Source organism: Aotus nancymaae, unplaced genomic scaffold (assembly GCF_030222135.1).
Source record: "Aotus nancymaae isolate 86718 unplaced genomic scaffold, 86718_ANA_hifiasm-v0.15.2.pri h1tg000033l, whole genome shotgun sequence".
Taxonomy (NCBI): Eukaryota; Metazoa; Chordata; class Mammalia; order Primates; family Aotidae; genus Aotus; species Aotus nancymaae.
In genome coordinates, this window is record NW_026988447.1 from 45,483,451 (window position 1) to 45,508,332 (window position 24,882).

The 24,882-nt window shown below is 38.1% G+C and overlaps 1 long non-coding RNA gene across 2 annotated transcripts in view; it reads right to left on the reverse strand.

Moving 5' to 3' along the window:
• Nucleotides 1-448: 448 nt before the first annotated feature.
• LOC135277795 (uncharacterized) overlaps nucleotides 449-24,882 on the reverse strand; it is an 80,298-nt gene continuing 55,864 nt past the window's right edge. For both annotated transcript variants that reach the window (XR_010345387.1, XR_010345388.1), the window contains exon 4: nucleotides 449-2,431. This is a non-coding gene — a long non-coding RNA (uncharacterized LOC135277795). The remainder of the gene's footprint in view (nucleotides 2,432-24,882) is intronic.

A 24,882-nucleotide genomic window follows, 5' to 3' on the forward strand; every position in this document is an offset into this window, starting at 1 on the left:
CTAGCATTTTCCATTGCACCTGTATAAATAACACTGGCCAGGCAGAAAAATCTGTGACTAGAATTAAGGAAAATTTTGCCTGTCTTTCTAGAACAAACCCAGTTGTATTTAAGGTGCCATTTTCATGGTCCGGAACCAATAATCTTGTTTCCTGATTTCTCTGTCATTTATAACAAATAATAATTATTTTATGTCTGGTAATTGGCTACATTGAAGTTAGCTGATGTAACCTGTTGGGAATCTTTTTTTTTCTTCTTTTTGTATGCTTTAAGTTCTGCGGTACATGTGCAAATTGTACAGGATTGTTACACAGATATACACATGCCATGGTGATTTGCTGCATCCATCCCCCTGTCACCTACATTAGGTATTTCTCCTAATGTTATCCCTCCCCAATCCCGCCTCCTACCTCTCCCCTAGCCCCCCATCCCCCAACAGGCCCCAGCGTGTGATACTCCCTTCCCTGTGTCCATGTGTTCTCATTGTTCAACACCCATTTATGAATGAGAACATGCAGTGTTTGGCTTTCTGTTCTTGTGTTAGTTTGCTGAGAATGATGGTTTCCAGCTTCATCCATGTCCCTGAAATGGAAATGAGCTCATCCTTTTATTTTTATTTATTTATTTATTTTTTGAGACGGAGTTTCACTCTTGCTGCCCAGGCTGGAGTGCAGTGGCGCGATCTCGGCTCACCGCAACCTCCGCTTCCTGGGTTCAGGCAATTCTCCTGCCTCAGCCTCCTGAGTAGCTGGGATTACAGGCATGCGCCACCATGCCCAGCTAATTTTTGTATTTTTAGTAGAGACGGGGTTTCACTATGTTGACCAGGATGGTCTTGATCTCTTGATCTTGTGATCCACCCGCCTCAGCCTCCCAAAGTGCTGGGATTATACGCGTGAGCCACCGCACCCGGCCGAGCTCATCCTTTTTTATGGCTGCATGGTCTTCCATGGTGTATATGTGCCACATTTTCTTTATCTAGTCTATCATTGATGGGCATTTGGGTTGGTTCCAAGTCTTGCTATTGTAAACAGTGCTGCAATGAACATATGTGTGCATGTGTCTTTATAATAGAATGATTTATAATTCTTTGTGTATATACCTAGTAATGAGATTGCTGGATCAAATGATATTTCTAGTTCTAGATCCTTGAGGAATCACCACACTGTCTTCCACAATGGTTGAACTAATTTACACTCCCACCAACAATGTAAAAGCGTTCCTATTTTTCCACATTCTCTCCAGCATCTGTTGTCTCCAGATTTTTTAATGATCACCATTCTAACTGGCATGACATGGTATCTCAATGTGGTTTTGATTTGCATTTCTCTAATGATCAGTGACAATGAGCATTTTTTCATATGTTTCTTGCCCTCATATATGTATTCTTTTGAGAAGTGTCTGTTTATATCCTTTGCCCACTTTTTGATGGGGTTGTTTTTTTTCTTGTAAATTTGTTTTAGTTCTCCATAGATTCTGGATATTAGCCCTTTGTCGGGTAGATTGCAAAAATTTTTTCCCCATTCTGTTGATTGACGGTTCACTCTAATGATTGTTTCTTTTGCTGTGCAAAAGCTCTTAAGTTTAATTAGATCCCATTTGTCTATTTTGGCTTTTGTTGCCATTCCTTTTGGTGTTTTAGTAATGAAGTCCTTGCCTATGCCATTATTATATAAGGCATAAGGAAGGGGTCCAGTTTCTGTTTTCTGCCCATGGCTAGCCAGTTTTCCCAACACCATTTATTAAATAGGGAATCTTTTCCCCATTGCTTGTTTGTGTCAGGTTTGTCAAAGATCATATGGTTGTAGATAAGTGGCATCACTTCCAAGGCCTCTGTTCTATTCCATTGGTCTATATATCTGTTTTGGTACCAGTACCATGCTGTTTTGATTACTGTAACCTTGTAGTATAGTTTGAAGTCAGATAACGTCATGCCTCCAGTTTGTTCTTTTTGCTTAGGATTGTCTTGGCTATGTGGGCTCTTTTTTGGTTCCATATGAAGTTTAAGGTGTTTTTTTCCCCTTTTCTGTGAAGGTCAATGTTATCTTGATGGGGATAGCATTGAATCTATAAATTACTTTGGGCAGTATGGCCATTTTCACAATATTCATTCTTCCTAACCATGAGCATCAAATGTTTTTCCATCTCTTTGTGTCTTCTCTTATTTCCTTGAGCAGTGGTTTATAGTTCTCCTTGAATAGGGCCTTCATGTCCCTTGTTAGTTGTATTCCTAGGTATTTTTCTCTTTGTAGCAATTGTGAATGGGAGTTTGCTCATGATTTGCCTCTCTGTTTGTCTGTTACTGGTGTATAGGAATGCTTGTGATTTTTGCACATTGATTTCGTATCCTGAGACTTTGCTGAAGTTGCTTGTCACCTTAAGGAGATTTTAGGCTGAGATGATGCGGTCTTCTAAATATACAATGATGTTATCTGCAAATAGAAACAATTTGAATTTCTCTTTTTCTAATTGAATACCCTTTATTTCTTTTTCTTGCCTGATTGCCCTAGCCAGAACTTCCAATACTATGTTGAATAGCAATGGTAAGATAGGCTACTCTTGTCTAGTGCCAGTTTTCAAAGGGAATGCTTCCAGTTTTTGCCCATTTAGTATGATATTGGCTGTGGGTTGATCATAAATAGCTTTTATTATTTTGAGATATGTTCCATCGATACCTAGTTTATTGAGAATTTTTAGCATGAAGGGCTGTTGAATATTCTAGAAGGCCTTCTCTTCATGGCTGGTTCAACATAAGCAAATCTGTAAATGTAATTTATCACATAAACAGAACCAAAGACAAAAAAGCGTTTAAGATTCCCAAACACTCCAGTCGTAGCATTTGGGAATCTTAAACGCTACTACTGGATAACCACTGAGGCATCAGCTAATTCAACAGCTCATTCTACAATGAAAGAAATGTAAAGAATAACCTTAATCTGTGAAAGAAATACACACAAAGAACTTTCCCTTACTAATTTTGATTAATGGTTATCTTCAGTTCCTTAATAAAGAGTAACTAACATTGTGCTTTGAAATTGTCTATCCTTAAAATGAAAGTTTTCATATTTTAAAAATTCTGAACTGACACATTGAAAATCTGTTCATATGGTAACCCAGCATGTATATGCATACTTATAAAACTGAAAAGAAATTCTATATTTACATTTATTTTTAGTTTTAGTTTTTAGAGATAGGACTTTGCTCTGTCACCCAGGCTGGAGTGCAATGGCACCATTATAGTCACTGCAGCCTCTAACTCCTGGGCTCACATGATCCTCCCACTTTAGCCTCTTGAGGAGCTAGGACATGCCACCAAACTGAGCTAGTTTTTAGTTTTGTAAAAGTAGAGATGGGGTCTTGCTATGTTGCTCAGGCATGCCTCAGACTCCTGGCCTCAAGCGATCCCCCTGTCTTGGTCTCCCAAGGTACTGAGATTATAGGCATGAGCTACTGCACCTGGCAAATATTTACCTTTATTACATATGATGCATTATATTTTCTACAAAATAGAATTTTATTTCATTTTTAAATTATATTTCATTGTTTTAAAAATGCTGGATGCAGGCTAGGCACAGTGGCTCATGCCTGTTATCCCAGCACTTTGGGAGACCGAGGCAGGTGGATCACTTGAGGTCAGGAGTTCAAGACCAGCCTGCCCAACATGGTGAAACTCCATCTCTACTAGGAATACAAAAATTAGCCAGGCGTGGTGGCATGTGCCTGCAATCCTAGCTACTTGGGAGGCTGAGACAAGAGAATCATTTGAACCCAGAAGGGAGGGGTTGCAGTAAGCCAAAATTGTGCCACTACATTCCAGCTGGGCAACCCAGTTAATTGATGGCCTAGTAATGAGTTGCAACCAATGTTTGTTACACTATGCTATCCCATGTGACATTTTAGTCATATATATACTAGTATGACTAGTATATATGCTAGTAGTATAAAACTTTTACATTTCAAAAATTTTTAGACAGCATCCTCTCTACTTCATGCTGCCACTCATCCTGATGGCAAATTTTATATGATCAAGTAATCCCAGTTCTTCTTAGTCATTTAAGGTTTAAACTGAGTCACTTCTTTCTCCCTAAGAAAATGCCTATGTTACAAGTGTTCTAAGTTTTACATACAGAACATCATAGCATCATAGTGGATATTTATATCCTAGAATGAATTCATCTTACATGAACCATGTTGTGTCTGTAGCTCCAGAGTCATCACCTCTCCTTCATTACCTCTCCAGGGTCATCATCTCTCCTCTGTTCCTCATGGAACAGAGATTCACGTGTCCCTACCTTGTTTCTTTGGGGCATGTGGAAACTACACTAGGAGTACAGCCTCTTCCAGTGGAAGAGTCAGTTCTACTGTCCTGCTCTGTGTCGGCATAGGAAAAACTCCAAGGCAGCTGTTCACACCCAAACTCCAGATAGAATACAAGTTTTCTTCTGTTCTCAGATACTCAATATTTTACTGATTTATTGCCCCAGCTCCCCAGACTTTAACCCAAGGATGGGTGTAGCTTGTGCTGAAACATTCATCAAAGACTAACTCTTAATTTACTTCTCATGTCTTCTTTAGATATTTTTGTTTCATTTTTAGTTATAAAATTGCCTCATATCATCATATAATCTTTCAAAAATACACTTTAGGGCACACATTTTGAGCTTTTTATTCTCAAAAACAGCAGGCCTTTTACACTTAGAAACTTTTTCTTTTAAGCTCTTATCTCAGCCCAGAGTTTAACTTCTATTTAGAATTTAAGAGTCAAGAGTTGTCTTTTGTTTGCTGGTTTTCTGTCCTGCCACGACTAATTTTTTCTGAAGCAATAGCTTTCTCAGCCTTACATCCTATGACAGAGTATGTATTACCTAAAACATATAATATGATGGTTAATTTTAAAATATAGGCTCACCATTTCAGAACTACATATAGAAAAATAAAATATTTTTAATCTCACTGTATGATATGAATCATTCTCAATGGATTCTTTTCATTTCATTATACATTAAGTATACCAAGCCTCAAGTATAAATATTTCCCTTAATTATACTATCATGTACAGTATAACTGAGCACCGTTTCATGCTCAGAAATGGGGAAAATCATATATGCCATGCCTCCTTACAGCATTCTATTTTAAGGTATATTTATATTTGGATAGGTTGGAGATTGTAGATCTATCATATGCCCAGATACATGAGGTTTTCTGTGAGAATTATATATAAAGAGAATGATATCCTGCCTCCAAACCAGTTAAAAACTAAAGGGAGGATAAGCACATTAGTAGCTTATATAAAAACAAAAACAAAGAGAAAGCCATAAAAATGTACAAGTGGTAGAGTGCATCTTTTAAAGGAGGGATGAGGACTCATATTTTCTGATTGGTATCAAGGTTTTCATGAAGGGGGTGGGCTTCGATAGAGAAGAGAGACATTTGTGTTGGGGAGACTAGCATAGGATGACTCAGAAGGGAATATTGATTAGAATAGCAAGTAAGTAAGCAACGTGGATTGGTACAATTTATCATTCGTATAACTCAGCGAGTACATTCATAAGATGGGAACAGAGAAACAGCCCAGAGGGAATCAACAATAGGAGTGGTCCAGTGTCAAAAGTTGCAAGAAGATGAGCGTAGTAGGAAATATTTTTGTTTAACGGAGCCATATTGACCTGTAAAAATACAATTTCTCCAGCCTAGGCAACATAGTGAGACCTTATCTGCCAAAAAAAAAAAAAAAAAAAAAAAAAAAGGTGTGGTGGCACACACCTGGAGTCCCAACTACTCAAGAGGCTGAAATAGCGGGATCACTTGAGCCCAGGAGTTCGAGACTGCAGTGAGCTATGATCGTGCCCCTGCACTCCAGCCTGGGCAACAGAGGCAGACCTATCTCAAATAATAAAAGTAATAAATTTAAATATTTTTAAAAATACAATTTCTTACTATCTATATGTATCTATGCTTCTATATGTACCCCATATCATGTTGTAAATATATACAATACAATTTACTTTTTTAATAAACAAAATAAAATTCAAAAGAAGAAAAAAATACAACTTTAGATGATGAGTAGGCATGTAAAGCAGATTCCAGCAGGATATTGAGGGAGGGGTAAGTATATTAATACAGTAATGCTAAAGGATAGTACAGAGATATTGGGAGATAATATGAGGGAGTCTAAGGATTAGTAAAGAAAATGATTTTGTTAATTTGGGCTTTGTAGTACATGGTAGATAAAAGTATGTTGTCAAATGAAATGGAACCAGCAGAGGTCTTATGGGATCTTTGGGGGATCGCTGTTTGGGCTGGAAACCTCTGTGGCCAGTGGCATATTTGCCCAAGTTTTGCTAGGGCCCACTGGGCTTGTTCTCTCCACTCAGCCTGGTAGGCTGTGCTCAGCTTATGCTACCAGCCTGGATCCCATACCTCCATGGGAGACTAGAAGTCAGGTGTGGAGCAGTGAGGGGTATGTGAGTGAACATGGGGTCCAGCCACTGTGCAGTCAGACATGTTGGCTGCCATGGGGCAGGCACCACAAGCAGCTTCCCCAGCTGGCACCAGGAAACATGGTGGCATCCAGAAGCTTGGAGATACCAGGAACCACAGAGCCCCAAACAGGGAGTCACATCCCTACCTCAGGGAGCTCCAGCTCTGGGCTCCTTGAAGGGCCACAGCTCTTCTCTCCTTCTCTTCACCCACATGTTGGCTAACAAGGGACATGTCTCAGCCCTATTTGTGTTACAGCGACTTTAGCATCACCATTTAGCAGGGCCCAAGTTCTTGACCTGTGACAGGAAGAATGAGGTATGCAGACAAGTGAAGGGTGAGCAAGATGAGGAGTTTTACTGAATGGTAGAACAGCTCAGAGGAGACCCACAGGGAGTAGCTCCCTTCTGCAGCTACAGTGTCCCTAAGAGTGTTCAGCTCCTAGCAGAGATGGTAGCTCCTCTCTGATAGGCAGGTCATCCCCATCAGTGTTCAGCTCCTAGCAGAGAGGACAGCGCCTCTCTGCAGCTGGTCATTTGTCTGTTCTATTCTGGCTGAGCCCATATCTTTTATGGGCCTCAAAGGGGAGGAAGTGTACACCAATTGGTCCATGGGGGGCCAAGAGTGCACCAGAAAAGGTCCCACTTTGGTCAGCAGGACTGGTAGTCCACTCCCCAGGCTTCAGGCCCTTCCTAGCCTGAAGGTGGGTCTTCACTGGGGACCTGCCTTCTTCCACCCAGGAGTCTGCCACTGTTCACAGCAACCAGGTTGCTTGCTCCAAGCCGCACCTGCAGGCCAGTGCTGAGCTGTCCTCCCCAACTCAGCTTCCCCACAATGTTTGTTGGAGCCCAAAGTCCAGAGGGAGCCCAGGCAGCAGGGTGGTGGTGTGACAGTACTGACCCCAGCATGGGCACACTTGCTTATGCTGTGACCATGCCTGAGATCACCCCCAATCTGGCCCCAACCCTACTTGGATATCAGAGTAGGCACCAGGAGCAAGGAGAGGCCGGGAAGTGAGAGCAGACACCCCTGAGCCTGCAGGGACAAGGAAGGGCCTTCCAGGGCCCCCAAAGGTGTAGAGGGCCAAGATCCCCATGTTCTGAGCCTGGAAGGGCAGAGGTTTTGCCCATTCCATGGAGTGTGCAGGCAGACCTGAGGGCTCCTCCTCAAAGCCTGGGGTTGGGGCTCCAAGTCTTTGCTGGGCCCTCTCTGCCAGATGCCCATGCTCCACCACACTGCAACCTCCACAGTGGACAACTTGGCCCGGTCCCATCACAGCGGTTTCCAGGGTGGCCAGCTCAGGGGAACTTTCACTTGTTCTTGGATCCCACCAGCAACATGGAGCATGACACTATCTCAGACTCAGCTCTGCCTCCTCCCTGTGTCCTCCCTGCAGAGGCAGAGGCGGTGGGCCAGAGCAGCAATGCAGGGCCAAGGTCCAGCCGCGGAGGTTCCAAGCCTAGGAGCAGGTCCCTCCCGGCTGCATGATGGTGGGGCCAGTGTAGTTGGCTGCCTGGGTCATGGGGCACAGGGGTTCCACCACTACCATTGCTGTTCCCGCAGTCACTCTTGCTGCCTCTGCTCAGGCCTCCCTGCTGCAGCCAGTGTGATGGCAGCAGTGACTCTGGACACCCCGCAGCTGCCATTAGTATCACTAAAGTTACAACCCAAATAGGAGTTAATTTACAAATAAATGACTCAGAGAACTCAGAAAAAAATGGAATTATGAATTCCATTCAGAAGAATTAGCTCTTTCCATGAAGCAGGATATTTTTTCCAATGATTAAATAAGTTTGTAAATATAAAGAATAGAGATAAATTAGCTCATGTTATCCTCACCAGTAGATATTAATTTGCAGGGAAAAAAATATCGAAGTTTAAAGATGTTAAGTGTGACCGAAGGTCACACAATGAATAATGACCCTGCATTGCATAAACTTTTTACAACACCATCATGATTTTGAGATCCTTTATACCAGTAAGGCTCTTTGATATCAAGAAATTTAAAAATGTAAAGTCCATCTATAATCACTGGAAGGAAGATAAAGTATCATTGGAAATACAGTATATTTAATGTGATGGTCAAGATAAAAAACTCAGAAAAATGTCATTAGATATGAAGACACACTAACAATAACTCCAAAAGTTGTAAAGAACATAAGGGATGAGAACATACATGGCAAAGTTTGAGCAAGGTTGACAGGCGTGCATTGGTCATGTATTTTTCAAAATGGTTTGTAGTTTTGGGAAATCCTTTCCTAACCACGAAGATATTCTTACTTTGAAAATCTTTTAAATTTTTCATGTAAAATAATACTTTTTTCCTTTTTCAATCAACATTACTGAAGACAGACAATAAAATACTTCCATTTAATGAATTTATTCTATGAATTTTGACAAAGTTATTCACCTATATAATCACCACTGCAATCAAAGAATAAAACATTTTCATCACCCCAGAAAGTTCCCCTTTCATTTTTTTCAGCACCAAGGCCTGGTGGCTTTCTTTCACTACAGACTAGAATTCTCATTTCTAGAATTTTCTTTCACTATAGATTAGAATTCTCATTTCTAGAATTTTCTTTCACTATAGATTAGAATTCTCATATCTAGAATTTCATATGCATTAAGTCACACAGTATGTGCTCTTTTGTATCAGACTTTTTTTGCTTGGGATCATGTTTAGTAGATCCACCCATGTTATTGCATATTTCAGTATACTGATACTTTTTTATTGCCAAATAGTGATTCATTGTATGAATGTGCCACAAATCTATTTACCTGTTGATGGAAATTTCAGTGGTTTCCATTTATTACTATTATGAACAAGACTGCTATAAACATTCATGTTTAAAATGTTCTGTTGACATTGTCTTTTTTTAAAAAAAACAGGGTCTCACTCTGTCACCCTGGCCAGAGTGCAGTGGTGTGATCTGAGCTCACTGCAACCTCTACCTCCAGGGTTCAAGTGATCCTCCCACATCAGCCTCCCAAGTAGCTGGGACTACAGGCGGGCACCACCACACCTGCCTAATTTTTTATTTTTTTGTGAAGACTATGTCTTGCTATGTTGACCAGCCTGGTTTTGAACTCCTGGATTTAAGTGATTCTACCATCTCAGCCTCCCAAAGTGTTAGGATTACCGGTGCGAGCAACCACATCTGGCTTGTGGACGGACATGGTCTTGAGTTCTCTTGGTAAAGACCTAGAAGTAGAACTGCTAGATCACGATGTAAGTATATGTTTACTTCATAAGGAACTGCTAAACTGTTTCCCAAAGTGTTTGTATAATGCTACGCTTACACAGGGAATCTATAGAGTGCTAGGTGACCTAAGTACCAACACTTAATATTAAGAATATTACATTAGCCATTTGATGGGTGTGTGGTTGTACCACATTTAAGTATCTTATTTTTTGTGCTAATTGGCCATTCATATGTCTTTTTTTGTAAAGTATCTGTACAAAACTCTGGCCTATATTTTATTGTGTTCACTGTCTTCATATTATATAAAAATAGTACTATCTTATATTAAGAATATTATCTTATTCTTATATAACATATATATCCTTTGTCAGATATAGGTATTTTGAATATTTTCTCTCAATATATGCCTTGTATTTCTGTATTCATAATTTGTCTGTGGTGGCTTTAAAATATCTCCACAAATTCTTTCATATTTGTTTCTTCAAAAGATGGAGCCTGATCCCCTTCTCTGGAGGTTGGGCTGTACTTGGTGAAGAAAAGTGAAAGTGATGGTGTGCACCTTTGGAGACTGGATCACACTCCACCCTTCTCTCTTATTAGTGTGAGCCTCTCTGTTCACCACACTCCTTCTTGAGCCAAGACTTAGTGTCGGGTAAGGTTATTGCTATCAACTTCTGGGTATTGATCTGGGAAATACTTTTTCTCTGTCCAAATGAGTAAAGAGCACTAGACCTTTACGTTTCCCAAAGAATATATCTCCCCTATCTTATATCAGGGGCTAGGTCTACCCAGATATTTGTGATAATTTGTATATAGAGACTTTGGCCATTTCGCCAGTCTTTCTCCTCTCTCTCACACATACCTTTTCTCTCTCTCTCTCTCTCCCCCCTCTCTTTCTCTCCCCTCTCTTTCTTTCTCTTTCTTTCCACACATTAAAAAAAATTTTTTTATTTGAATAGCTTTAAGAGTACAAGTGGTTTTTGGTTGCATGGATGAAACGTATAGTGGCTAAAGTCTGGGCTTCTTCCACACATATTTATTGAGGGCCTATTACATGCCAGCAAAATTCTAAGCACTTGAGACATTCATCAAAAATAAAGCAGGTAAAATTTCTTTCTTGACATTAAAATTGTGACCACATTTTACTGGAATCACCAACCTTACAGTACATACTGCTGGTAAACTTAAAATCTATTAATGATCTCCTGATGATAGGCCTTTGTGAGAAGGAAGTAGCAGACATTCTAAATGCCTTAGTAAAATAGTTATATGCCAGAAAGACATATAACCTAGGAAAGTTCAGCGTTCTTTTAACTCAATAATGTTTTGTGGAACCTGAGGCATATGAGAACATGACTTCCAAATGAAGCATAAATTGCTGCACTTTGTCCCATTCCTTACTACTGCTAAGAAGAGGCACATGGCTTGAAGGGCCCTTATAAAGGATTGGATTTGGAGTGTGCATGCATGTGTGTGTGTGCGTGTGTGTGTGTGTTCCTCCACCAGATAAGCCATAAAGCTGCCAGCTTTGTTTGACCCTGAGCATGAGAAGTCTTTCCAGCTGGTTCAGTGTAAGCATTTTGCAAATCAATGACTGCATGCCATATGCTAAGGGTGGTGTTGATTTGCTCTTGTAAATATAACACATCTGGAACAGCCATTACAATTTGAGTCACCACCTTATTAATTTCAGGAAAATCCTTTTTCTTCTGAAAGACCAAAAACCAAGTTTAAAGGGAATATGAGAGAAAATACCACCTCTGCTTCTTTCAAATGTTTGGGGATAACGCAAATGTCTGTAATTTCTCCAAAAAGCTATATTGCTTTTGATTAACTTTTTTAATATCAAAGTATAGTTTCAGATGCTTCCTCTTGGCACTTTGATCAAAATAGCAATTACCCCTTAAGTTAATAAGGCAGTGTATATATTCTGCCAATTGCTAAATATTCTCATTTAAAACCTACATTAATAAATGGCAAAAACAAGAAACACAAGGGTTTGTTTGTGAAGTCACTATGTCTCAAGCCAAAACTGCATTTACCCCATGAGTTTCATGAGCGCCAACTGTAATTGGCAGCACACAGTGATATCTAAGCAGCAAGGCTTAGCATGAGAGCAGAGCCCATTAATCCCTGAAAATCTAGGTACGCAGTGACTTTAATAAAGGGCCTCATCTTGCTGATACTTGCTATGGTTTGATTGTTCCCTCAAACTTCATGTTGAAATCTGATCCCCAGTGCCAGAGGTGGGACCAAGTGGAAGGTATTAGTTTCTAGGGGTGGATCCCTCATGAATGACCTGGTGTCGTATTTGCAGTAATAAGTGAGTTCTCACTCTATTAGTTCTCATGAAAGCTGGTTGTTAAAAAGAGCCTGGAACCTTTCCCCTTCCTCTCTTCCTTCCTTTCTTGCCATGTGATCTCTCCACATGCCCATTTCCCTTTGCCTTCTGCCATGAGGGGAAGCAGCCTGAATCCCTCACTGGAAGCAGGTGCTGGTGCCATGCTTCTTGTATAGCCTGCAGAACCATAAGCTAAATAAGCCTCTTTTCTTTATAAAGTACTCAGCCTCAGGTATTACTTTGTAGCAGCACTAAACAGAGACAATGCTTTTACTCGAATGTATTATTCATTAACAGGCCTCTGGAATTTGAATGAGAAACCATGCTTCTCCTGTGATAAGTCAAGTCAAGCTGCTGTGTTTGCTAGATCTAGAGTATTTTAGGATCTTGATCAGCTGCCCTTCTATTTCAGTTTGAGGATCCCCATTTATCTCCAGCATCTATTGCCAAAGTTCCCTGCAGATCAAATGATTATGATTACCACTCCTAATCCTGCTGCCTACTATGGTAACCATGCCTACCTTAGCTTGATGATTGAGAGTTGCTTTTCAGCCTCTGCCATCATCATCCGCATTGAAACCAGGAATCTCATTTCAATAGAGACATTTCTTGCCTTCATCTCTCGAAAAAGGAAGGGGAAACTTCCTCTTCTTTTAATAAGTAAAATTCTATGGAGCTTGGGGGCAGGGTGCTAAGATTAATCTAAATTCCCACCTCCCAAATGTCTTCTTTCTAATTCTCAGCCCCTCTCTTTCCCAATTAATACTCTACATTTCATGTAAGAGACTAAAAAGACAATGAATTCAACTTACATTGTAAGATTGGACTCCATATTTGATTTTTGGTCATACTGGCTCAAGGTTTCAAGAGATAATACATATCTCTTGAAGGCACTCAGAAGATCACTGGTTCTCTGTGCTTATTGAAGTAAGAACTTAAAATCCTAAGCTTTATGTTTTCTTTAACGCTTTATAGAAATCAGAAAAAAAAAAGCCACCTCTTCTCAAGTCCTGGTATTTCACATTCTTGACATGAGGGTCCACCAGAGTTGTTGCTCAGCTGGCTGCAACCTTGCCTTCAATAGGTCTTTATTCTAGGTGGTCACAGGAGATAATTTAAATGACTACTTTGCCATTGTGTGCCCTGTGTTATTTTCTATTGATAAATGAATTGTCCACAAATAGGTAAGCAAACTAAACTCAGTGTCTAATACTTAAGGCTCTGTGCCCGAAATAATTTTGAAAGTAGCAACTGCACGAAACAAGATCTGATTGCAGAAAGCCAAAACTAATTTAGCAGTTACAAAAAGGAAGGTATTCAGTTGCTTAAAAATCTTGGGAAAGGCCAGAGAAGCACACTTCAGAATGACACTGCAGAACTGGCCTGCCAAAAGAGTTTCTGCCTCCATTATAATCAGGAAGATTAGAATCAGGAGCCTTCTAGTGAAATTGTTGATTTCAAAAGCACACTGCTGGGCTGGGTGTGGTGGCTCACACCTGGTATCCCAACACTTTGGGAGGCCAAGGCGGGTGGCTCTTTTGAGCTCAGGAGTTCAGGACTAGCCTGGGCATAGTGGCAAACTGTCGTCTCTACAAAATATACAAAAATTATTTGGGTGCAGTGGTGCATGCTTGTAGTCCCAGCTACTCAAGAGAATGAGGCAGGAAGATAATTGAACACAAGAGGTTGAGGCTGCAGTGAGCTTTGATCACACCACTACACTCCAGCCTGGATGACAGAAAAATACCCTGTCTCAAAACAAAACAAAACAAAAAAACCCAAAAGCACACTGCCTTAAGCTAGATCCAGAGAAGAGGGTGTGATGCTGCTGCTGCCATAGCTGCATCTCACCATCAATAAAGCAAGTGACTGGCTGCTAAATCGCTAATGAAGAAAAACCCAAAGGTTTCAAGGATTGTACTTCCCAGCAGAAAAGCTGAACAGCAGGCAGATGGCCCCTGCCTCATTGACCTTCAATATCCTGCATGACTATTTCTGACAGCCAGAACTTCAAACCAGCAACCAGAAAGAACGCTTTCACAAGGGATCCAGGAGTATAGGAAGATGCACCAGAAGAAGGTTGGAATGGATGCTGTCAATCTATCATATATACACTGAATAATTTTTCTATAAAGAAATAAATATATAAAATACATTTGCAGGACTTCTGGTTCTAATAAGCATATAGAAAATTTGGTTCTAAATTTTCCACTTCTCTTGAATCCTAAAGAAAGAAATAAGGTGGAAAAAATGAAAACAAAACAAAATTCCCACAAACAACATTTTATGTAACACTAGAAAATGTATAAAACTTCAAAACTGCAGATGATGTGTAAGAGGTGTTGCTCCAATCAAAGGCAGGAAAGTCGTGCCTCAGAACAGTGTTACAATGCTGGTAGGGGCAGATTTCAGAGATCTCTAGACAACATTTCCTTATGGGAATGAACAGCTGGGAAATTCATTGCAAAAAGATCATCAACTAGGACATAAAGTCATCAAGCTATCTAAAGTCAAGACAAAGAGAAGAATTGCAAGAGCTGTGGACAGAAGTATCAGGCAACCTATAAAGGAAAATCTATCAGATTAACAGCAGATTACTCAGCAGAAACCCTGCAAGCCAGAAGGGATTGGAATCCTGTCTTCAGCCTCCTTAAACAAAATAATTATGAGCCAATAATATTATATCTAGTGAAACTAAGCTTCATAAATGGAGGAGAGATAAAGTATTTTTCAGACAAACAAATGCTGAGATAATTCGCCATTACCAAGCTAGCAGTACAAGAAATGCTAAAAGGAGTTCTAATCCCTGAAACAAAACCTTGAAATGTACCCAAACAGAACCTCCTTAAACCATAAAACCCACAGGTCCTATAAAACAGTAATACAATGGAAAAAAAGGAAAAAGAAAAACAAGGTATTCAGGCAACAAGCATGATGAATAGAATAATACCTCATGAATAGAATAATATCTCAATATTAATGTTGAATGTAAATCACCTAAATGCTGCACTTAAAAGATACAGAATGGCAGAATGGATAAAATGTATTTTCTGTCTTCAAGAGACTCACCTAACACACAGGGACTCACAGAAACTTAAGATAAAGGGGGGAAAAAGATATTCCATATAAATGGAAACCAAAAGTAAACAGAAGTAGCTATTCATATATCAGAAAAAAAGACTTTAAAGTAACAATAGTTAAAAAAGACAAAAAGGGGCATTGTATAATGATAAAAGGATTAGTCTAACAGGAAAATATCACAATCCTAAGTATGTCTGCAGCGAACACTGGCGCTCCCAAATTTATGAAACAATTACTGCTAGACCTAAGAAATGAGACAGATGGCATCACAATAATAGTGGGGGACATCAATATGCCACTGACAGCACTAGACAACTCATCAAAACAGAAAATCAACAAAGAAACAATGGACTTACACTATATCCTAGAATAAATTGACTTAATAGATATTTACAGAGCATTCTACCTGACAACTGCAGAATATACATTCTTTTCATCAACACCTAGAACATTTTCCAAGATAGACCATATGATAGGACACAAAAAAGTCTCAATAAATTTAAGAAAATCAAAATTGTATCAAGTGCTCTCAGACCAGAGTGGAATAATAGTGGAAATTAACTCCAAAAGGAACTCTCAAAACTATAAAATTTGTGGAAATTAAATAATCTGCTCCTGAATGATCTTTGGGTCAACAACGAAATCAAGATAAAAATTCTTTGAACTGAACCATAATAGTGACACAGCTGATCAAAAACTCTGGGACACACCAAAACCTTTAAGAGGAAAGTTCATAGCATTAAATGCCCCCATCAAAAAGTCTAAAAGAGCACAAATAGACAATCTAAGCTCACGCCTCAAGGAACTAGAGAAACAACAACAAACCAAACCCAAACCCATCAGAAGAAAAGAAATAACCAAGATCAGAGAAGAACTAAATGAAACTAAACAACAACAAAGAAAGTGCAAAAGTTAAATGAAACAAAAAGCTGATTCTTTGAAAGGATAAACAAAATTGATACAATGTTAGTGAGATTAACCAAGAAAAGGAGAAGATCCAAGTAAGCTCATTGAGAAATGAAATGGGAGATATTACAACCAATACCACAGAAATACAAAAGATCACTCAACGCCACTATGAACACCTTTATGTGCACACGCTAGAAAACCTAGAGGATATGGATAAATTCCTGGAAACATACAACCTCCTAGATTAAATCAAGATGAAACAGAAACTCTGAACAGGCCAATAATAAGTAATAAAATTTAAACAGTTGGAAATTTGAAAAAATTGCCAAAAAAAATGAAGTTCTGGACCAGAGGGATTCACAGCTGAATTCCATCAGACATTCAAAGAATTGGTACAAATCCTACTGCAACTATCCCCCCGACAAAAAAGAAAAAAGGACTCCTCCATAAAGTATTCTATAAAGCCAGTATTAACCTAATATGGAAACCAAGAAAGGACTTAACAAAAAAAGACCAATATCCCCTATAAACATAGTGCATAAATCCTCAACAAAATACTAGCTAACAGAATTCAATAGCATATCAAAAAGATAATACACCATGATCAAGTGGGTTTCATACTAAAGATACAGGGTTGGTTCAACATACACAAATCAATAAATGTGATACACCACATAAACAGAAGTAAAAACAAAAACATATGATAATCTCAATAAATGCAGAAAAAGCACTGGACAAGATTTAGCATCCCTTTATAATTGAAATCCTCAGCAAAACTGGCATAGAAGGGACATACCTTAAGGTAATAAAAGCCATCTATGACATAGCCACAGCCAACATTATACTGGACTGGGAAATGTTGAAAGCATTTCTCCTGAGAATTGAAACAAAATATGGATGCCCACTTTCACCACTTCTATTCAACATAGTACTGGAAGTCCTAACCAGAGCAATCAGACAGAAAAAAGAAATAAAGGGCATCCAAATCAATTAAAGTGAAACTGTCACTGTTGGCTAATGATATGATTAGAAAACCCTAAAGACTCATCCAAAAAGCTCTTAGAGCTGGTAAATCAGTAAAGTTTCAGGATACAAAGCCAATGTACACAAATCACTAGCACTGCCATATATCAACAGTGAGCAAACTGACAATTAAATCAAGAACTCAACCCCTTTTAAACAGCTGCAAAAAATAAAATGTTTAGTAATACATTTAACTGAAGAGGTGAAAGATTTCTACAAGGAAATCTACAAAACACTGCTGAAGAAGTCATAGACAACACAAACAAATGGAAGTACATCCCATGCTCATAGAAGGCTGGAATCAATATTGTGAAAATGACCATACTGCTAAAAGCAATCTATAAATTCAATGCAATTCTCATCAAAATACCATCATCATTCTTCACAGAACTAGAAAACAACAATTCTAAAGTTCACATGGAACAACAAAAGAGCCCACATAGCTAAAGCAAGGCTAAGCAAAAGGAACAAATCTGGAGGCATTATATTACCTAACCTCAAATTATCTTACAAGGCTCTAGTTACCAAAACAGCATAGTAGTGGCATAGAAACAGGCATGTAGACCAATGGAATAGAATAGAGGATCCAGAAATAAAGCCAAATACTTGCAGCTAACTGACTTTCAACAAAGCAAACAAAAACATAAAGTGGGAAAACTATACCTATTCAACAAATAGTCCTGGCATAATTAGCAAGCCACATGTAAAAGAATGAAACTGGATCCTCATCTCTCATCTTATATAAAAATCAACTCAAGATGGATCAAAGACTTAAGACCTCAAACCATAAAAATTCTAGAAGACAACATTGGAAAAACCCTTCTAGACACTGGCTTAGGCAAAGACTTTATGACCAAGAACCCAAAAGCAAATGCAACAAAAACAAAGATAGATAGATAGAACTTACTTAAACAAAAAAGCTTCTGCATGGCAAAAGAAATAATCAGCAGCATAAACAGACAACTCTCAGAGTTGAAAAAAATCTTTGCAAACTATGCTTCCAACAAAGGACTAATATCCAGAATCTACAAGGAACTTAAACAAATAAGCAAGAGAGGATGTGAGGGCGATCTGGCTGCGACATCTGTCACCCCATTGATCGCCAGGGTTGATTCGGCTGATCTGGCTGGCTAGGCAGGTGTCCCCTTCCTCCCTCACCGCTCCATGTGCGTCCCTCCCGAAGCTGCGCGCTCGGTCGAAGAGGACGACTATCCCCGATAGAGGAGGACCGGTCTTCGGTCAAGGGTATATGAGTAGCTGCGCTCCCCTGCTAGAACCTCCAAACAAATAAGCAAGAGAAAAACAAATAGTCTCATCAAAATGTGGGCTAAAGATATGAATAGACAATTCTCAAAAGAAGATATACAAATGGCCAACAAACCTATGAAACAATGCTCAACAATTATCAGGCAAATGCAAACCAAAACCACAATGTGATACCACCTTACTGCTGCAAAAATGGCCATAATTAAAAAATCAAAAAATAGTAGATGTTGGCATGGATATGGTGAAAGTGAACAATTTTACACCACTGGTGGGAATGTAAACTAGTACAACCAGTATAAAAAACATTATGGCGTTTCCTTGAACAACTAAAAGTAGAAATACCATTTGATTCAGCAATTCCACTACTGGGTATCTACCCAGAGGAAAAGAAGTCATTTTATGAAAAAGACACATTCACATGCATATTTATAGCAGCACAATTTGCAGTTACAAAGATATAGAACAATCTAAGTGCCCATCAACCAATGAGTGGATAAAGAACATGTGGTATATATACACGATGGAATACTACTCAGTCATAAAAAGGAATGCAATAATAGCATTCTCAGCAAACTGGATGGAGTTAGAGACCACTATTCTAAGTAAAGTAACACAAGAATGGAAAACCAAACATCGTATCTTCTCACTTATAAGTGGAAGCTAAGCTATGAGGAGGCAAAGGAGTAAGAATGGACTCTGAGGACTTGGGGGAAAGTATGAGAGGTGGGTGAGGGATAAAAGACTACACATTGGATGCAGTGTACACTGCTCGGGTGATGCGTGCACCAAAACCTCAGAATTCACACCAAGAACTTATCCATGTAATCAAATACCACCCGTTCCCCAAAAACTATTGAAATAATAAATAAATAAATAAAATTTAAAAATAAAAAACAAAGATAGTATAAAGGAAAATGTGGGGGTGGGGGGAAAGTGGCTCAATTTTCCCATAGATGACAAAAAAAATCACTTAAAAATATTGTCATAAAGAATACAAAAAATTTAAACTACCTATTCTACAGAAATTTTGAAAGTTAATGGAAGACCACAAAATGCAAGTATAATAACTCAGGGAGAAGAAATTCAGACAGATAAAGGGAGAGAATGATTATATAATTCATCCTCTTAGTGGACCTGCAGATTATAGACAATTTTGAACATGCAAGAGCTCAAAAACCACTAGACCTGGAGATTATAGTGGACCTGGACATTATAGACAATCTTGAACATGCAAGAGCCCAAAAACCACTAAAACAAAATACAACTTTTAAAGATTTAGAGTTATATATTTTTTGAAAAGCAAACATACTGAAAAACATTTATAGTAAACAAATAATACAAAGACCAAACATATAAATAAGTAGAAATTGATTATTCTCATTTATGTTTTTATTGATTTTAAAATTGATTCACAAAACTGAATCAGAATTCAATGCAATTCCCATCAAAATACTGAGTTTTTAAAAATCAGCAAAACTAAAACAGCCCCAGAAGTATAAGGATGGTTCAATATTAGAAAATATATTAATAAAATGAATTACATAAATAAATTTGAGGAAAAATTATCTCCATATGTCCTGATAAAGCAATTATTCAACATTCACTCTTGATTTAAAAACAAACAAAGAAACAAACAAACATTGTATTATATAGGAATTGGTAAGAAAAAGATTAACAGGAATTAATGGATACTTCCTTCCCAGTAGCTACATATATCATAGTAAGATGTGTGTATATAAGAGTAAATGCATTTTTTCCTAGATTCATTGAAAAGGATGCTTAATAACATTGCTGCCATTTAATATTATACTGATGATATTAGCCAATGCAACTAAAGAAAGAAATTAGATGTTTAAAATTAGAAAGCAGTAGCTAATCTGTTTCTACTTGTAGACGATACAATTATAAAACTGGAAAGCCTAAGCACTTTACACTGGAAAACTACTGCAAAGAATAATTCCATAAATAAGGGTGACAATGTGTTGAACACACTACCCCCAAATACGACACTTTTGCATATTGATTCTTTTAAGCTGAAGGAATTTGAGAAATGCCAGATGCAGGAAGGACTCTCTGACCTTCCCCTGAAGCAGGTCATAAGACCCTCATGTGAGAGGTGCTCTTCCTCTACCCAGAAGAAAGGAGGGAGCATCCTCATCTCCAAAGACGAAGGGGTCCTGAAAGGAGTCTGAGTAAACAGACCTTGCTGTTTCTCACAGTTTCCTATCCTTCACTCAGACCCTTTGTCCCATCACATTTTTTCAAGAACTTTCCACTGTTTGTCAAACCTAACATAAAAACACTCGGGTTTAAATGCTTCTTGGGGTCTTCATCTGCTTATGAAGACTCCAGTGTCATGTAAGACTTATATTATATAAATGTATGTTTTTCTCTTATTAATCCATATTTCGTTCATCTATTTTACAGGGCTCTAGCCAGAGAACCTAGGAGGGTAGAAGGAAAAGATTCTTCTCCCACTGCCACAGTAGGATATACAAATTATATCTCTAAATACATAGCTAATATTTGTAATAGCTTCAACAATGTACTACGTAGAAATAAATTGAGCAAAAAATGTGTTAAAAGTTCATATGGGGAAAACTTTATGAGACTCTTAAAGGATACCAAGTAGATCTGAATAAATAGAAAAACTGCTCTTTGGTAGGAAATTTTAATATGTGATTTCCCTGATTAATTTATAAATTCCCAAGTAAATTATAAATGTCTCTGTTTTTAGAATTGGATAACTTAATTATTACCTTGAGATTATATAAAAATCAATGAAGTAGGAAAACTAAAAAAAAAAAACTGCAATGAGAATTGAATAGCCCTGTCAGTTATTAAAATTAAGTGTAATATTTCAAAAGTAAAAGAACATGGTACTAGGGCAGGCAGGCACACATGGATAGACTAATAATGCAAAATAGAAAAGCCCAGAAATAGGTGTTTAGGATACGGCAAGATAGACATGATATTGGAACAATTGTATAGCCATCTGTCAAAAAAAAAAAAAAAAAAGGATCCTTTCCTCGTAGGAGTCTATGGAAATGAATAATCCTAAACAGATTTTAATGAAACTTTAGAATTTCCTATATATTACTAGATGAATTCCTAATCTTGCCAAAGCATTACAGTGATTTAAAACCCAAAAGCCATATTATGAAAGAGCTTCTAAAAACTGAGATAAACGAATTTTTGTAAATGGGCATAGTAAATGAATAGACAGCTTACAAAACAAGAAATACACTCTATCCATTCGCTTATTAAAAATAAATGAATGAATACACATATACAAATATGTTCAGCTTCATTCATAATAAAAGAAAAAATTTAAATGATGATGGATATCATGCAATCTGATTGGCCCAAACTGGACAGTTTGATAACAGTCTCTTTTGGTGATGCTATTGGAAAACAGATAAACTCATAAATTGCTGCTGAGAGTGTAAAATGTTACTACTTCTATGGAGAGCACTTATCAGAATTTACCAAAATTATATCCTTTAAACCAGTCATCCTACTTCTGGAAGTGCGTAATACAAATTTACCTACACTCATAGAAAATGGCACAGTGTATAAGATCATTCATAGTAAATTATAAAAGCAAAAGTTTAGAAACCTCCCTAGAGTACATCAACAGGGTATTGGTAAATAAACCATGGTTCAGCCACAAAATGAAACACTATGTAGTCACACCAAAAAAAGAGAAAGAGAGAGAGAGAGAAAGAGAAATGGAAATAAGGCAGGAGAGAGAGAGGAAGAGAGGGAAAAAAAGAGAAGAGAAAAGCAGATCCTTTCTTTTTACCGATATGGGAAGATTTCTAAGGTATATTGTTAAGTAAAAAGAACAAGGTAGAGAATAGTTATCAGTGTGCTATTCTTTAGGAATGGGGCACATAAGAATATATATGTGCATAAATATTCGAAGTATATATAATAAACTAATGAGAAGTGATAAGCACCAAGGAATAATGTGAACTAACAGGATGACAGAGATTTTTCTATATAAATATTTTTATAGCATTTGGACTGTGAAACTTGTGAATACCTGTTTACAAAATAAATAAAAGCAGTTAAAATAATGGAAAGAAAACCCACTAGTGTCATCCAGAAATCACCAACTTACACATATTTTCTGAATTTAATCTAGGTCTCAACTCACAAAACAGAGGGGAGAAGGAACTCATGGTCATCCTATAAATGAAAATCCAGAGCTCAGAATGTAGGAAGGATTATTGAGAAAGTGAATATGCAAAACAACTAATATTTCAAAATAAAACAAAGAAATTGAATTAATAATGATACCCTGAGGACCTGTCATATGTTGTATTCTGCTGTAACAGAACTAGAAATATGCTATTGGGGTGTGGGGGTTCAATACACCTGTTAATCCCAAAACATACCTATCAAATCTCACCTCACACATAAAGGTAGCAAAAGATTGGTAGTATCACATGTTTGAAATAGGAATAAAAACAATAGGCTAAAAGTGGGACAGTTGTCTAATCTGGGACAACTCAAGTTAAAGGCATTCATGAGTCTGTTTCTTAATGGATTATAAGTAGGAGTGAGTGAATCAATGGACAATGTTGAACTGGGAGACCTAGTTCAAAGGGCAACTAGGACAATTTACAATATATCTTTACTCCTTTACCTCTGAAACATTCATAAGTTAAATTTGATTAAAAAGAAAAAGCAATAATATCAAACTTAGAGGAAAAAGAGACCTTCAAAAGAAGCGTCTCAAAAGCACTGCACTCCATCTAAGAACGATGGGAGAAATGGAGAAAGCTTTGTTATTTGAGGGACGTTAACATGTCAATCACGTGGACATCAGTTCCTAAGGTCTTTTGTTAACGCCAACTGCTCTCCTCACTTACTTTCCTCCTCCTTAATGTCCTCCTGGTTTCTATAGAAGCATCACTTTCCTTTTCTAGCAAAGAATACATGACCCTAGGCTTTTACCCCAATTTATCAAACCTTCAGCACTGAGCCCTCTGAGGTAAATCTTCAACCTGTCATGGACTACCATAGAAAGAAACTTGACCTTCCAGGGCAAGTCCATTGTTACTACTCTAAGAAATCCGCTAGAGTCTTTGCAGCAGTACTTTTCAGGACAGTTTTATGTTCTGCATAAAAGTCAAAACAGCATTTCATTCTTGTGTATTTCTAAGAAATGGCTAGAATTTGGACGCTAACAATGCACATGTAAAAACTAGCATTGTGCTTTAAGTATGGATGCCAGAAGCTATAATTTCCCTAGAGGAACCAGATTTTCGCATCAAGTAACTAGCATTTACTTTTATGGTTGCCTTTTGGATACCACCTTAAGTGAAAGAAGAGCAGAGAACTAGAAAATTCACATCAAAATAGATAAATTTTGAAATTATTTAAGAATTCAATTCTGGAGCTAGGTATGGTGGCTCACTCCTGTAATCTTAGCACTTTGGGAGCCTGAGGCAGGCAGATCACAAGGTCAGGAATTCAAGATCAGCCTAGCCAACATATATATAAGAATATATGTGCATAAATATTATTAAATAAATATATATATATGTGAAACCCCATCTTTACTAAAAATACAAAAAAAAAAAAAAAAAAAAATTAGCCAGCATGGTACATGCCTGTAATCCCAGCTACTCGGGAGACTAAGGCAGAACTGCTTGAACCTGGGAGGCAGAGGTTGCAGTTAGCTGAGATCACGCCACTGCTCTCCATCTTGGGAAACAGCAAGACTTCAACTCAGGGGAAAAAAAAGAATTCAATTCTGGAAAGGGTGTTATTTGTTTTAACTTTGATTTTCTCAGAAGGGTTTCCGCAAAAGAGGATCCACTGCTAGCTGTATCTGCAGAAAAGGAGATGTGGTGCATTTTTTTTTTTTAACACTAAGGACAGTTTTTTTTATAAGCTATTGGGGTACAGGTGGTATTTGGTTACATGAGTAGTGGTGATCTGTGAGATTTTGGTGCACCTATCACCCAAGCAGTATACACTGCACCCTATTCGTAGTTTTTTATCTGTTACCCCCCAAGTCTCTAGAGTCCATTGTATCATTCTCATGCCTTTGTGTCCTCATAGCTTAGCTCCCACATTATCAATGAAAACATATGCTGTTTGGTTTTACATTCCTAAGTTACTTCACTTAGAATAATAGTCTCCAACTCCATCCAGGTCATTGCAAATACCATTAATTAATTTAAGGACAGTTTTATTAAAGAAAAAACCAAAAAACCTTAGGTTGCACTAGTTTGATCAGCCTGGCTGTGAAAGGTTTTCAGAAGCTAAGCAAATTAGCTAAAGTTTCCTAGCCCAAAGCCCAAAGCTGTCTTTCTTTGGAAATCCTGAGATATTCAGTCATTGCAAAGCTCAGTTCCACTCAACCTAGCACCAGAGCATTCTTCATATTAGATCTGCTCCAGAACTTCGGGGAAGTACTGTTGTCTCTGAGGAGGAAGAAGGGCAGGACTTCACCTAGAACCTTCCAGAAATAAGCTTCCCGCAAAGGCCACACACTCGGATGCCTGTAGGGGGAGTAAAGTACATACATGTGTGAAGCAGGCCCGCATCTTAAGAGTAT